The sequence below is a fragment of the Danio rerio genome, chromosome 6 (assembly GCF_049306965.1).
Source record: "Danio rerio strain Tuebingen ecotype United States chromosome 6, GRCz12tu, whole genome shotgun sequence".
NCBI lineage: Eukaryota > Metazoa > Chordata > Actinopteri > Cypriniformes > Danionidae > Danio > Danio rerio.
Window position 1 is genome coordinate 58,895,001 of NC_133181.1, and position 14,456 is coordinate 58,909,456.

Consider the following 14,456-nt stretch of genomic DNA (forward strand, 5'->3'; position numbering starts at 1 on the left):
AGATGTGAACACCTCAATTCAGGTTCACTGATAAAAGTTTCCAGATGAAGAGTTCATTGCTTTAATTACAGCTCTTTAAAGAAATATTCAGCATTTAAGATTTGTCTCAAAGATCCTATAAAATTAAAATAAAGTGTTTTAGGTGTTAGTATCAATACTGTCCGATTTTACGATATCTATAAGCTCCAAAACAGTGTCAAAATTTGCATTTAGAAAATAAAAAATGTGTATATATATATATACGTTTTTTTATTTTCTAAATGCAAATTTTGACACTGTTTTTATTAGTTTATAAAACATCATATATACATCATAAATAAATAAATAAATAAATATATATATATATATATATATATATATATATATATATATATATATATATATATATATATATATATATATATATATATTTATGATGTATATATGATGTTTTATAAACTAATTTCAAGAGGAGCACATGATATGATTGATCACAGCTGGTAAATAACCATTGCTAATACAATCAGATATCATTGCTAGGCCAATCAGATGAATGCTAGCCTCCAATAAATAAGCCCATTCATCCTACCTTTTTTATTGTCATTTTAAAGAATCCCCCTTCCACCCCATCTCCCCCTTTCCTCCTTTACCAGGGGAGGGGGGGGGGGGGGGGGTTCTCTGTAGACCTACATGATCTCGGACCTCCTGTCATGCTACATGACCAGGCAGGAGCCCTGGGCCCAAGTTTATCCGAGCTTAGGGTTCTCTCCCAGGACAACATGCCAATTCTGCAAATTATATCAAGCAATAGATATGTGTAAACTCTTGAAACATGTAAGGCTTGTCACTTCCTTAATAGATTAGTGTTTTTTCACCATCAAACCATGGCCAATCAAATGCTCTCTAGTATGTGACATGCCCTGCCCCTTCAAGATGCTTTACATTTGATACACTTCAGCTCAACCATTCTCACCGTCAGAGCAGTGATAAAGCAAAATGCTACTGGCTGTTTTTTTTTTTTTTTTTTTTAAAGAGAAAGGAGCTACTTTTTCCTGCCATTTATTCATGTTTCGCTTGAGATTACATGAAACATCCAATAAGAAATGCACGTTATAAAGCACTTCACAGGACCTTTAAAAGAATCATCACACACAAAGAAATTTAGGCATCAGTGGATCACATAAATTTGATAGAATGTTTGTGCTGATGAGCGTTCCAAAAATTATGAATAATCGCCAACATGTATCACAAAAAATCTATTTATTTTTGGGATGGATTATGTTAAAAATGTTACATTTCAGAATATGCTGTAGACAGGTCAACTTAAAACTTTGAAAAAGAGACTTAAGAGTTGAGTGCACAATTATTAGCCCTCCTGTGAAATATGTATTCTTTATCAAATATTTCACAAGTGATAATTAATGGAGCAAGGAATTTTTCACAGCAGTTCTGATAATATTTTTTTTTCTGAAGAAAGTCTTTATTTTATTTCAGCTAGAATAAAAGCTGTTTAAATTATTTTTTGTAAAATATTAAAAGCCAGTATATTTTTTATTGTCTATAACAAACCACTGTTTAACAACGACTTGCCTAATTACACTAACTTGCCTAATTAACCTAATTTAGCCTTTAAATGTCACTAAGCTGAATACTAGTATCTTGTAGTATCAAACGTGCTGTCATCATTGCAAGGACAAAACTATTATGCTTAGAAATGAAAATATAAAAGATTAAAAGTTTGACAGGAGAGGAAAGAACTTGAACTGGGGTGCGTTTCCCAAAATCATCATTAGACAACTAAGGTGGCAAGTTCCGTCATTACAAACATAGTTTGTTGATTTGCCGTTTCCCAAAATCATCGTTCCAATGAACATTCGCTAACTGTGTCGCAAACTTGAGCGCTCGCAACTACACCTCTGGAGCCGTAGTTTGAAACATAGTTCCTGGCTGTGTTCTATTCCCACTTATCCCCCCTATACCCTTAGAACATTTTAACATTCAAAGTTGGAATTATTAAAAATTAAAAAGCATTAAAGTCATCTCTCTTAGGTGTAATTTGCTTTCAAACAATTTTTACAGTTCGGTTTTAGCAATCTTCATGTTTACAATTGTGCTCCCTTCGTAGTGCACTTTGAAAACATTGATGTCATTTTGAACACAGCCTCAAACGAAAGCTATAGGTGACCTATTATTTAAAAGCGGAATTTATGTTACGCCTCCAAAGCTTGTGATATCAAAAAGCATACGTTAATTATTTTAATTTATAGTAGGTTATTTATTAAGTATCTGTACCGTATATGACATGGGCCCGCTGGTTGGAACTTTCTGCAGTTGTTCACATATGTTAAATTGTAAAAGTATTATTATTATTATCATTATCATCATAATCATCATCATCATTAATATTATTATTAAAGTATTTTTTCATTTCTAATAAATAATAAATATTACATTTTATTTTATAATAAATAGCCTCATTATTTATTTATTTATATGATTTATATATGATATTAGAATACATGTTAGCTTTTGTAAGTGATATGTTTAAGAACAGAATATATAATGTTCAACTTCTCAATAAAATTAGTAAAGAAAACATAGGCCCTACAGTATGTGCCATTTACATATATTTCAATTAATATGGAAAGCGAGTGCATGTTTTTACCAAATCTATACGGATTATATTTTAAATGTATGTGTGTGTAAAACAATATCATTTTCACAAAGAAGTTATGGATTTTTCTCTAAAGAAGTAGTTACTCCACCCAGTTTAGAGCATCATTATTTTACATTATAACTAACGTGGTTCAAGCGATGGATCTGCGACAGAGAAACTATGCGTTTTGGGAAACACTCGTCACTACATCGTTCTTTTCCCAAACGATGCATCATACTGTGATAGTTCAGCCGCGAGTTAAGTCATTGTTTGGGAAACGCACCCCTGTACGTTCAAAGTAAGAAGCTGAAAAAGTAGATTGAAAAAATTAGATCGATTTAAAAATTGTTGAGTAAAAAAGCAATTGTATTGCATTTATTAATGTCAAATTTACATTTACTAATATATTTTCTAATCAAAAGTTCTATTAGTTAACTTTAGTTATTAAACTGTGAACAAACATGAATCAGTACTGAGCAATTATTATGATTACCCAACATTAACACAATTTAACAAATGATGTAAAAAGTAAATTGCTTATAATTAGTTCATGTTGATTAATGCATTACCTAATGTTAATGAATGAGGCCTTATTGTAACGTATTATTCACTGGAAAGGAGCCATAAATCTAAATCAAATTAAAAAGAAACTGCTTCTGAAACACGTGTTAAGAAAAAAAAGAAGACAACAGTCTTCAATCGTTCTCAATTTATTCAGTCTAGAAGATGCAATTTAGATTTATTATGTGCTTAATACAAAATAATTCTCCATAATAGTTCTCATTCAGCCATGCCAGGACACACCATCGTCTCTCGGCTTTCTAATGGGAATTTCTCCGAGAACCGCACAGTTTAAATGCACTCATGTGAAGACCCAAATTAGCAGAGACTTAAAAGTAGGACGCTTTCCTTCAAGCTCTCACAATAAACAAAAACAACAAATAACCACTAAAAAATGTCATCTGGTGCAGTAAACATGCCACACTTTGTCTAAAACCTGGAATGAATCTTCTAGACATTAAGTGTTTCCAGTCTAGAGTGAATCATGGCTCGACCGCACTCATTTCCTGTATGTGTTTATCTGGGGGTGTGTTCGCTGTCCGGGCTTGTTTTTAGCGCAAAACGGCATGGAAAAAAGAGGGAGGACGCATGGAGTAGCTGAAGTTTATTTACAAAAAAATTTAAATAATTCCGTCATCAGTGACATCACGTAAATGGAATGTCAAATAGAACGTTTGCTGAACATTCCCAAAATGATGAAAGTTCATCAAAGTGTTTCACCAAAAGTATCTCATTAAAATAATGAGTGTTTATATTTGAGATATGCACTGTACTGTATTAGAATTGTACATTTTTGGATACGGTGTGGACAGGGTTATATTAATTAACAGCATACAACCATAAAAGTGTTTTTATTTCTTAAAATAAAGTATATTTTAAAAATGTTAGCTTAAGTTATTGCAGCTTGATGTCAAGGAAATATTTTTCCAATTTATTTAGTTTAACTTGATAAGTTAGGGTTAGTTACATAAAGTTACATAAAAGTAGTTACATAAAATATTACAATAGTTACAGTAAAATTTATAATTTTTACTCTATACTAATTTTATTTTATTTTGTATTTTAGATGTCTGATTAAAAAAAAAACATGTTATCAAGTGAAATAAAATGTACAGGCAAACCTTAATTAATTCTTTAATTTAACCTATCAGATGCAATTCAGACGTATTATGGGCTTGATACAAACATTTTTCCAATTGTCTATAATCTCTCATTCATCCCTCATTGAGTTTACCTGAATGCATTAAAATAACTAACAACAAATAACACGTCTATAAAAAATGTATAGAGATATGTCAAATAAAATAAAAATATCAATAATGAATACCACAGTAGTATCTCAATGACACAAAAACATCACTGCATGTAGACTAAAATTGATTTTTATATGTTAATATTTGAGATATATACTGTGCTGTATTAAAATTATAATTTGTTTTGGATAATGTGTATAGGGTTATTTTAGTTACCATATTTTTTTTTAAATGTCAGCAATAGTGATTTCAGCTTGTTGGCAATGAAATGTTTTTTTTTAATTAATTTAGTTTAACATGATGTATAAAATAGTTACATAAAATATATATAATATAAAAGACTTTTGAAATAAAATAAATAATATTAGAATAGTTACTTTATTATATATATATATATATATATATATATATATATATATATATATATATATATATATATATATATATATATATACACACACACAAATAAACATTTTTTTACATTTTCTTTTTGTCAAGCAAACCTTCATTTATTCTCCAATTAGTACCGTCAGATGCAGTTTATAGACTTGATACATAATTTCTCCAATTTGTCCATTAAAAATCCTATTCATACCTCATTTAGTTTATCTGAATGCATTAAAATAATTAAAATTAAAAAACACATCTATAAAAACGTAATAGATATATTTAAAATAAAATAAAAATATCAGCAATTAATAAATAAATACCACAGTAGTATCTCAATGACCCAAAACAAGTGCATGTAGACTAAAATCCCATTCATCCGTCATTTAGTTTACCTAAATGCATTAAAACAACTAACAATAAATAACATGTCCATAAAAACTTAACAGATATACTTAAAATACAATAAAAATATCAATAATGAATAAATAACTACCACAGTAGTATCTCAATGACACAAAAGCAACACTGCATGTAGACTAAAATTAATTGTTATATGTTTATATTTGAGAAATACTGTGCTGTATTAACATTGTTCATTTTTTGGATACAGTGTGAACAGGGTCATATTAGTTAATCCTTTTGTCAAGAGAAAGAAAAACAACGAGCAAACCTTCATTTATTCTCCTTTCAGATGCAATATAGTCTTATTATGGGTTTATTTATACAAAATTTCTCCAGTTTGTCCATAGAAAATCTCATTCATTCATCATATAGTTTGTCTGAATGCATTAAAATAACTAAAAATGAATTACAAATGTATAAAAACTTAATAGATATATTCAAAATCAAACAAAAATATCAATAAATAATAAATAAATAAATGCCACAGTAGAATCTCAATGACACAAAAACAACACTGCATGTGACAAAATTGATTTTTTTTAAATGTCATGTAGACGTTTACATATTGTTTGAGACGGATAGCTTGATTACACACTGAACAATCCCCATAGGTCAATGGTAGAGAAAAACGCTGTTGCCAGTCTTGTGGAGCACCAGAAACAGACCAAATCTGAGATCGGTCAAACCACACTGTCCATGCATAAAATGAGTATAAATGTATTTATAGACTATGGAAACTGAACTATACTACAGATGCAGGCTGTTTACTCTTTTGTTTCACTGCCATTTTGATGTTGAATCAGGCCACATTCCAGGGTAAAGTTTTCTGGCAGAAGGAGCTTGGTGCTGTTGAAATCTGTTCATGCCACCTTGTCAGACAGTTCCCGTCTTTAAATAACAATGAGAGTGAAGGGAAAGAGCAAATCCTTTATTGGATCTGATAGCGGTGGATGAGGGTGATACTGTTGTTTAGTGAAATATATCTTGGCCTGAATTAAGATTCTTTCATCATTTACTGACTCTTGTGTTTTTACAAACCTGTAAAACTTTCTTTGTAATATTAAACAAACAGATGCGGATGTTTTGCAAGCCAGTGAAAAATAGTGAAATAATTGTCATCATCATCATGTTTGTATCATTCATACATTCACTTTCCTTCGGCTTTGTCCTTTATTTATTAGTGGTTGCTACAGCTGAATGAACCGCCAACTATTCCAGCATATGTTTTACACAGCAGATGCCCTTCCAGCCGCAACCCAGTACTGGAAAACACCCATACATTCTCTCATTCAAACCCACACTCATGCACTATGGCCAATTTAGTTAATTCATTTACCCTATAGCGCATGGACTGTGGGGGAAACCGGAGCACCCGAAGGAAACCCTCACCAACACAGGAAGAACATGCAAACTCCACACAGAAATGCCAATTGACCCAGCTGGGACTCGAACCAGTGACCTTCTTGCTATGAACGAAATAAATAAATGTAACAATGTTAGACAATGTACAAACTATTTGCTGTTTGCTATTAAGCTCAATCCCCAATCAATCAATCAATCAATCAATCAATCAATCAATCAATCAATCAATCAATCAATCAATCAATCAATCAATCAATCAATCAATCAATCAATAAGCTGTCAAACAATTAGTTAATCACATAAACAAACAACCAGTTAATCAAACAAACATTAACATCAAACATCAATAAATTAAAAAACAATCATTCAATAAATGAAACAAACCATCAGTCAATCAATCAAACAAACAAAAAAACAATCTGTCAATCAAACAAAGACATTTTTAAATATAACAATGTTCGATATTTACATTTAAAATTTGCTGTTTGCTATAAAGATCAATTGATCAATCAACCAACCAATCAATCAATCAATCAAAAAACAAACAAACCAACAATTAGTCAATCAATGAAACAGTCAATCAAACAAACAAGCAAACAACAAATCAGCCAAACAATCAGTCAATCAAACAAGCAAAGAAATTATTAAATGTAACAATGTTCGACGTTTACATTTAAAATTTACAAACATTTGTTGATTGCTATAAAGCTCAATCAATCAATCAATCAATCAATCAATCAATCAATCAATGAAACAAAGAACAAATCAGCCAATCAAAAACACAAAAACAATCAATCAAACAAAAACCCAGTCTTCAAATAAACAAACCCACAGTCAATAAATCAATAAAACAAACTACAAATCAACCAACAAAACAAACGAACAAACAAACCAACCAACAATCAATCAATCGATAGATGAAACAAATAACTAATCGAACAAACAAACAATCAAACAAACAAAAAATAATACACTAAACAAAAACTTAGTCTTCAAATAAATAAACAAACCAACCAACAGTCAATCAATCAATGAAACGAACAACTAATTAACCAACCTAAAACAAACAAATAATCAATTAAACAAAAACTCAGTCTTCAAACAAACAAACAAACAAACAAACAAACAAACAAACAAACAAACAAACAAACAAACAAACAAACAAACAATAAATCAGTCAATTAATTAATAAAACAAACAACAAATCCACCAGCCAAAATAACAATCAATCAAACAAAATCTCAGTCTTTGAACAAACCAACCGTCAATCAATCAATGAAACAAACAACAAGTTAACCAACAAAAAAACAAACAAACAATCAATCAATCAGTCAATCGAAACAGTCTTCAAACAAACAACAAAACAAATAAATGTAACAATGTTAGACATTTAGAAAATTTACCAAGTATTCGCTCTTTGATATAAAGCTCAACAATCAATCAATCAATCAATCAATACATACATAATTAGTAAGCAAGTAAGCTTGCTAGAAATGAAAAAAAAAACAAAAAACTAGTCCACATGACGGGTTCACTATAATTCAAGTCACTGATTTCAAAGTTGAATTTAAGTTTAAATTTACTCCAATCATGTTGAACCGAATTGAACAAGCTGCAGCTGATTGGTCGATTTTTAGCTTATATGCTTTCAGTGTATAAAAAAAGAGCAGCGTGAATTTACATTATTTACATGAATAAAAACAACAAGGGCGCTTGAATCTTTGGGTAAAGCAGTGCTTTTGCAACAAATGCATCAGTGAGTGAACAGACTAAACGTCTGAGGAAGCCGGTATTTGTGGTTCACTGACATTCCCTCAAAGCAAAATGTTTTGAAATATAACTCCCTATCAAATGTGCTGGAATGCAAGTGGAAGGAGAGAAAGGAAATGGAGCAGCTTTATAACCTTCTGTTGTAGGTGTGTGTGTGAACGAGCCTGCATGCACCTGTCCTATCTCCACTTCACACCACTAACTGTTACACACAGGACAGCTGACACATGACAGCAGACAAACAAACAAAAAGAGACGCCACTGGTAAACACACACTGAAGATCAACCGAAGATCAACTGAAGATCGCACTCATGTGGTTCTAAACTTGTACATTTCAGTCTTCTGTCCAAAAAAACAAATTACATTATGAAGAATGCATATGAAAGCAGCCAATAGTTATGTTAGTTATGTTTCCAATTGTGAATTTACTTATTATTATGGACATTTTGAATATTTTAAAAATGTGAATTCGGATTAACTGAGTAGGATCAAATCTGACAAGAAAACACTAAGATGGAAATAGATTAACATAAATTTCAGCATGCATATCAACAGTCATGTGATTTTGTTTTAAAGGGCACCTATAGTGAAAATCATCTTTTGTAAGCTGTTTGGACAGAACTGTGTGTATAGTGTGTCCACGGTCATATTAGAGTGATATAAAGACATTTTTTAATTTCCTGACGTTAAAATATGACCCAAATCCCTTCCGTTTTGAGGTTGACCGCAACGTGATGTAGGAGTGCAGTTTCCCACCGACTTGATTAACAGCCACGTCATGACATTAACATGTGATAACTAAAATATGTGTCATGGGACAGCATTAACAGAAATGGTGCTTTATTTGCTAATGTTTTTTGTGAAATTCCAGTTTGTCCATAAACCTAACTTGCGTTAGTATTCATATCTTATTGCTATGTTTTCATCTAAAGTTCACCTAAAAACATGGAAAGCAATGGCTGTTTTTAATTTACAGAAGAACCTCAAACATGTTTGGAACAAGTGAAGGACGGGGAAATTATGAGAGGATTTTTTTGGGTGCACTATGCCTTTAATCTGTTCTCAGATTCAACAGGATATCGCAAAAACGTAAATGCTTGTAGTTTCTGCCAACTCGACTCTACACCATAACTTTTCAATCCAGATGGATGGGGCAACCATTACTGCATCCAAAATGGTGAAAAGCCTTGGAGTAACGATTGATGACCAACTAAACTTCTCTGACCACATTTCTAGAACTGCTCGATCGTGCAGATTCGCACTCTACAACATCAGAAAGATCCAACCCTTCTTATCTGAACATGCAGCTCAACTCCTTGTTCAAGCTCTTGTTCTCTCCAAACTGGATTACTGCAACTCTCTGCTAGCCGGGCTTCCAGCTAACTCTATCAAGCCTCTTCAACTGCTCCAGAACGCAGCAGCACGAGTGGTCTTTAATGAACCTAAAAGAGCACATGTCACTCCGCTGCTAGTCCGTTTGCACTGGCTGCCAGTTGCTGCTCGCATCAAATTCAAAGCTCTGATGTTTGCCTACAAAGTGACTTCTGGCCTTGCTCCTTCTTATCTGCTCTCACTGCTCTCACTTCTCTCACTTCTTATCTGCTCTCACTTCTGCAGATGTATGTGCCCTCCAGAAACTTGCGTTCTGTGAATGAACGTCGCCTCGTGGTTCCATCCCAAAGAGGGAAGAAATCACTTTCGCGAACGCTCACGCTCAATCTGCCCAGTTGGTGGAATGAACTCCCTAACTGCATCAGAACAGCAGAGTCACTCGCTACTTTCAAGAAACGACTAAAAACTCAACTATTTACTCTCCACTACACTTCCTAATCTGCAATTGCCTCTCTGAATATCACACTAACTGTACCAAAAATATATATATATATATATAAAATACTAATACTACTAATACTTCCCTTCTTAGACTTTACAGACCTGAAACTTGCCTATAGCACTTATTCATTGTTGCTCTTAGTTGTGTAAGTTGCTTCCTTGTCCTCATTTGTAAGTCGCTTTGGATAAAAGCGTCTGCTAAATGACTAAATGTAAATGTAAATGTAAACTGCAATGCGAACACAAGTAATGGGGTATATGCACACACTTTTAATTCCAGTCATCCAGCGCAAGGCTTCCAATTAATTGTCATACAAAATTGCAGCGTTTAATATCTGATTTCTTTAAAAGACACCAATCTTCACAGATTGAGATATGATATAGAGTGGGTAGCAGGCCAAACAAGAAGCACTGCATTAAATAGGCTATTTGTACTCCATGATTACTCCATCAGGCCCAAATGTCATTGAAATAGTTGCAGATTTGTTAAATTGTTGCTTAGGGTGCTTACCTGCTATTTGATCATATTGCTATATCCTGGTTGTATTTGTGCCACATAAATAAAGCAAAAGATAAATAGAAAGACCTAAATGATAGAAAATGATCAACTGTACAAGTTGTAATAATTCTTAAGCAAAATTAAACAATGGTTCCTGGTTCATTTCGAATCTAACATAATTAGAGGAGAAATAAACAAGAGACAGTAGTTAATTTAAGAGTTTGAGATGTTTTGTCAGTGTTTTAAATTGAGTAAATGTAAGGTGAAGTCTAGTTCGGATATGCAGCTGGCCGGAAGTGCGATATAAACATTAATATAGCAGCACATTTTTTATGACATTGTAACAATAATTAATATTTTTACAGTAGCTACTGTTACGGTTGAGTTTAGGGTTGGGATGGGGGTAGGCATTAAAAAATACAATTTATTGGGTAATTTAATAGATAACGTAAATAGCCTAATACTCGGTACAACTACTGTTTTTATGTTACTGTGACGGTTGGGTTTAGGGTTGGGGTGGAATTGGACGATAATAAAATACAATAAATGGGAAATTTAATAAACAATGGAAACAATTCTCAAAACTTCCGGCCGTAAACTACAACAGCTGACTGCGCCTTTTATGCTGACCCATTAAAAAAGATTCGGGTCACGAGAGTCATTTTTCTCGAATCTACACACTGACTCATCGAAAAGAACCGGTTAACGAGAGTAATTTGCACCTATTTACGTTGGTTGTCAGCAGCTGTTTAAAAAATAGACACCGAATATAAAGCTTTCTATTATAATTTCTATGGTTAATACTAAGAAGAAGAAGAGCGTCATTTGTTTGCGATTTTTGAGCAGGAGACAGGGGCGCCTCCAAGGGGTGGCCAGGGGTGGCCACGGCCACCCCTCGGTAAACTCTGGCCACCCCTGTGGCCACCCCTTTGGCCACCCCAATATAATTTTGCGGTTGACATTATTGATTTAAATGAACTAATAAATTCCCAATATTTAGATAAATAAATAAATAAAATGCAGTCACTAAATTATTGTTGGTGTTACTGACGTAGCTCTCCCCCTCTGGTTCAATGCTGGTGAAAGCAAACTGACGCATGCGCGCGGAAAACCATTCCCGCGCGCCTCACGCACTCCTGTGTGAATCCCGGTTGGTTGTTTGCATGCACGCCGACATAACAGGCACCGCTCATGCGCCGTGAAACCGGAGTAACAGCCTTTTGTGCAGAGGTGTCGGCACGCAGCGAGTTTTGAAAGTCGTTTAAAGTTTATATAATATGATGATGATGATGATGATGATGATGATGATGATGATGACGTTACTTTCACTAAGCATGCCTTTAAAGCAGAAAGGAGGGATAATGAGTCAGGGAGGTAAGACTTCATAACATGATTTCTCAGCCATGATCTGGTCTAAGATCACAGATATTTCTATAATACATTTTTTGTATTCTTTAGAATTGTCATAATTAATTTTCATGCAAAAGGTTTCTGATGTTGGCATATCACTCCAGTTGTTGTTTTCCAGTAATATTTAGGACTGATTTCTGTTATTTATTTAGAATAATAATTGTATATTAATATTAATTGTATTTATTTAGAATAAATATAAATAAATTGTTATATTTATTGAATAACAAATCTAACAATTTAAGAGAGGTGGGGGTGTATAGGGTGGTTCGCCCAGGGTGTCATTTAAACTAGAACCACCACTACCCTCCCCGATCGTCCTTGACAGCACACACACACCTTCAATAGACAGAAATGGCTATTTAATATTTACCTTAAGCTACAGTATATCAATAGAAGAAGCTGCATTAATAAAATGGTTCAAAAAGCAATATGGATAAATAATATTATTAGTTATAGTGAGTGTGTATAGTAATGCCTTTTGTTCAGTTTGTTCATTTGTTTGGGTAATTAATAAACTCATTATTCTTTCATTCATTTTCTTTTCGGCTTAGTCCCTTTATTAATCCAGGGTCACCACAGCAGAATGAACCGCCAACTTATCCAGCACATTTTTACACAGCAGATGCCCTTCCAGCTGCAACCCATCTCTGGGAATAATAAACTCATTAATCTTCATTAATTTTAGACATGGCATATCTCGTATGATGTACAATAAAGGCATGTAAAAAAAGAAGTCATTTATACAGTATATGAAAAGTGTTTTTAAACTAAACATAGATTTTTATTTGGTTTGCACATGTACTTGCTGAATTATTTCAAAGAATAAATTGCAATATTTCAAGTAGAATTAATTAAATGAATAAAAACTACATTATTTCATTTACCAGAAACAAAAATATAACATTACACTGAATTCATTATTTTTTTTGTGTGCCACCCCAAGATTTGGTGCGGCCTCTTCTGGCCACCCCTAAGAAAATTTTCTGGGGGCGCCACTGGCAGGAGAGTCATTTGTTTGCGAGTCATTTGTACTGACCCATTGAATAGAACCGGTTCATGGGAGTCATTTTACCGAGAATCAGAAATGGCGGGTTGTTGATATGACGGTAGTCATGTTCGCAGTTTTTTTCAACGAAAAACTACTTAATTACAGCAGATTCGCCTCAAAAACTATTCAACAAAACATAAATAGTAAGTTAATAAAGTCTCACGAGCAAACAAAGAGCTTAATTAGCTGTATGTAAATCACCTTCGTGATCTAACACTTAATTTGAATGAAAAACAGACGTTTCGGTTTTCACCTGTCATTCAGAGAAAAGATGATAGTGTGTGTGTGTCTGGAGGAAGCCTATTATCAGAGTGAGTAAATGATGATTGTCATGTTCGAGTGAACTGTTTTTTTTTTACTCTGTGTCCTTCAAAGAAATGATGTTGAAAGCTTTTTTCATTCTCCTCATTGAGCAATGGACGCTCACATCAGCTGTCAAACAAATCATTCTCTGCTTTTGTGTGTCACTGTCACTGCAGCTCTGTCTCAAGTTGATCTTTAAGACAGTTACTATGAATATAACAGCTACTGCGGCGAGGAGACCAGAAAATCCGGTTTGGAGAAGTGTGTGTGTGTGCGCGAGAGTCCCTCCCTGTGCATCTTTCTCAGGTATGTGTATTGAGGTAACTTAAAGTAGGCTTTATATTTACACATTCGTACAATCTCTTCTTTATAATATAATATTAGCAAAGTATTCTTTGCAAATTCTAAGTTAGAAATCAGATTAGAAACCAATGACTATCAAAGTAGACCTACATTGTTCAGAGAGTCAAATAAATAGGGCTAATATTGTTTTGAAGTCATGCTACATGTGATTTCAGAACAAATGTGTGTATATAAAATCAACTTTACCTCAGTGTTTGTGTTTTAGGGCTGAGACATTGTCATATGGACAATCAAAAGTCTATAATTTCATATGCTATATTGTTGATGTCATGATGTCGCAGAATACATTGATTATTCTACTATTTTTATATGTATGATTAGAGCATAAAATAGACACCATTAGAGGGATACAGACAGAAACATGAGTAACCGCACCGTGAGAAAGTATAATGTTTACATTTAGCATTTTATTTAGCCTAGCCATGAGCTATGCTGGGCCTGTAATCTTATTATATTTAGTTAGCTATTAATTATTTTAGGCAATCATGTCTCTCAAAGTCCTAAATAAAGTGAGATCTTTTATGAATGAGTAAATTCAGTATTTTAAATTATAAAATAACCCGAAATAGTCATTTACCTGTGGCTGATATAAACTATTCACAGACTGAATTTACAGAAAGATA

At 33.1% G+C, this 14,456-nt stretch overlaps 1 protein-coding gene across 21 annotated transcripts in view; it reads left to right on the top strand.

Annotated features, from left to right (window-relative positions):
- Positions 1–14,456, top strand: part of LOC137496031 (uncharacterized) — a 166,689-nt gene that overhangs the window by 9,106 nt on the left and 143,127 nt on the right. For 7 of the 21 annotated variants that reach the window (XM_073954769.1, XM_073954770.1, XM_073954771.1 and 4 more), the window contains exons 1-2: positions 13,190–13,478; positions 13,647–13,776. The gene's annotated coding sequence lies outside the window, so the exon portion shown is untranslated. Of the gene's footprint in view, positions 1–13,189; positions 13,479–13,646; positions 13,777–14,456 lie in introns of those variants that run through there. The other 14 variants (XR_012408272.1, XR_012408271.1, XR_012408269.1 and 11 more) reach the window with 4 other exon arrangements.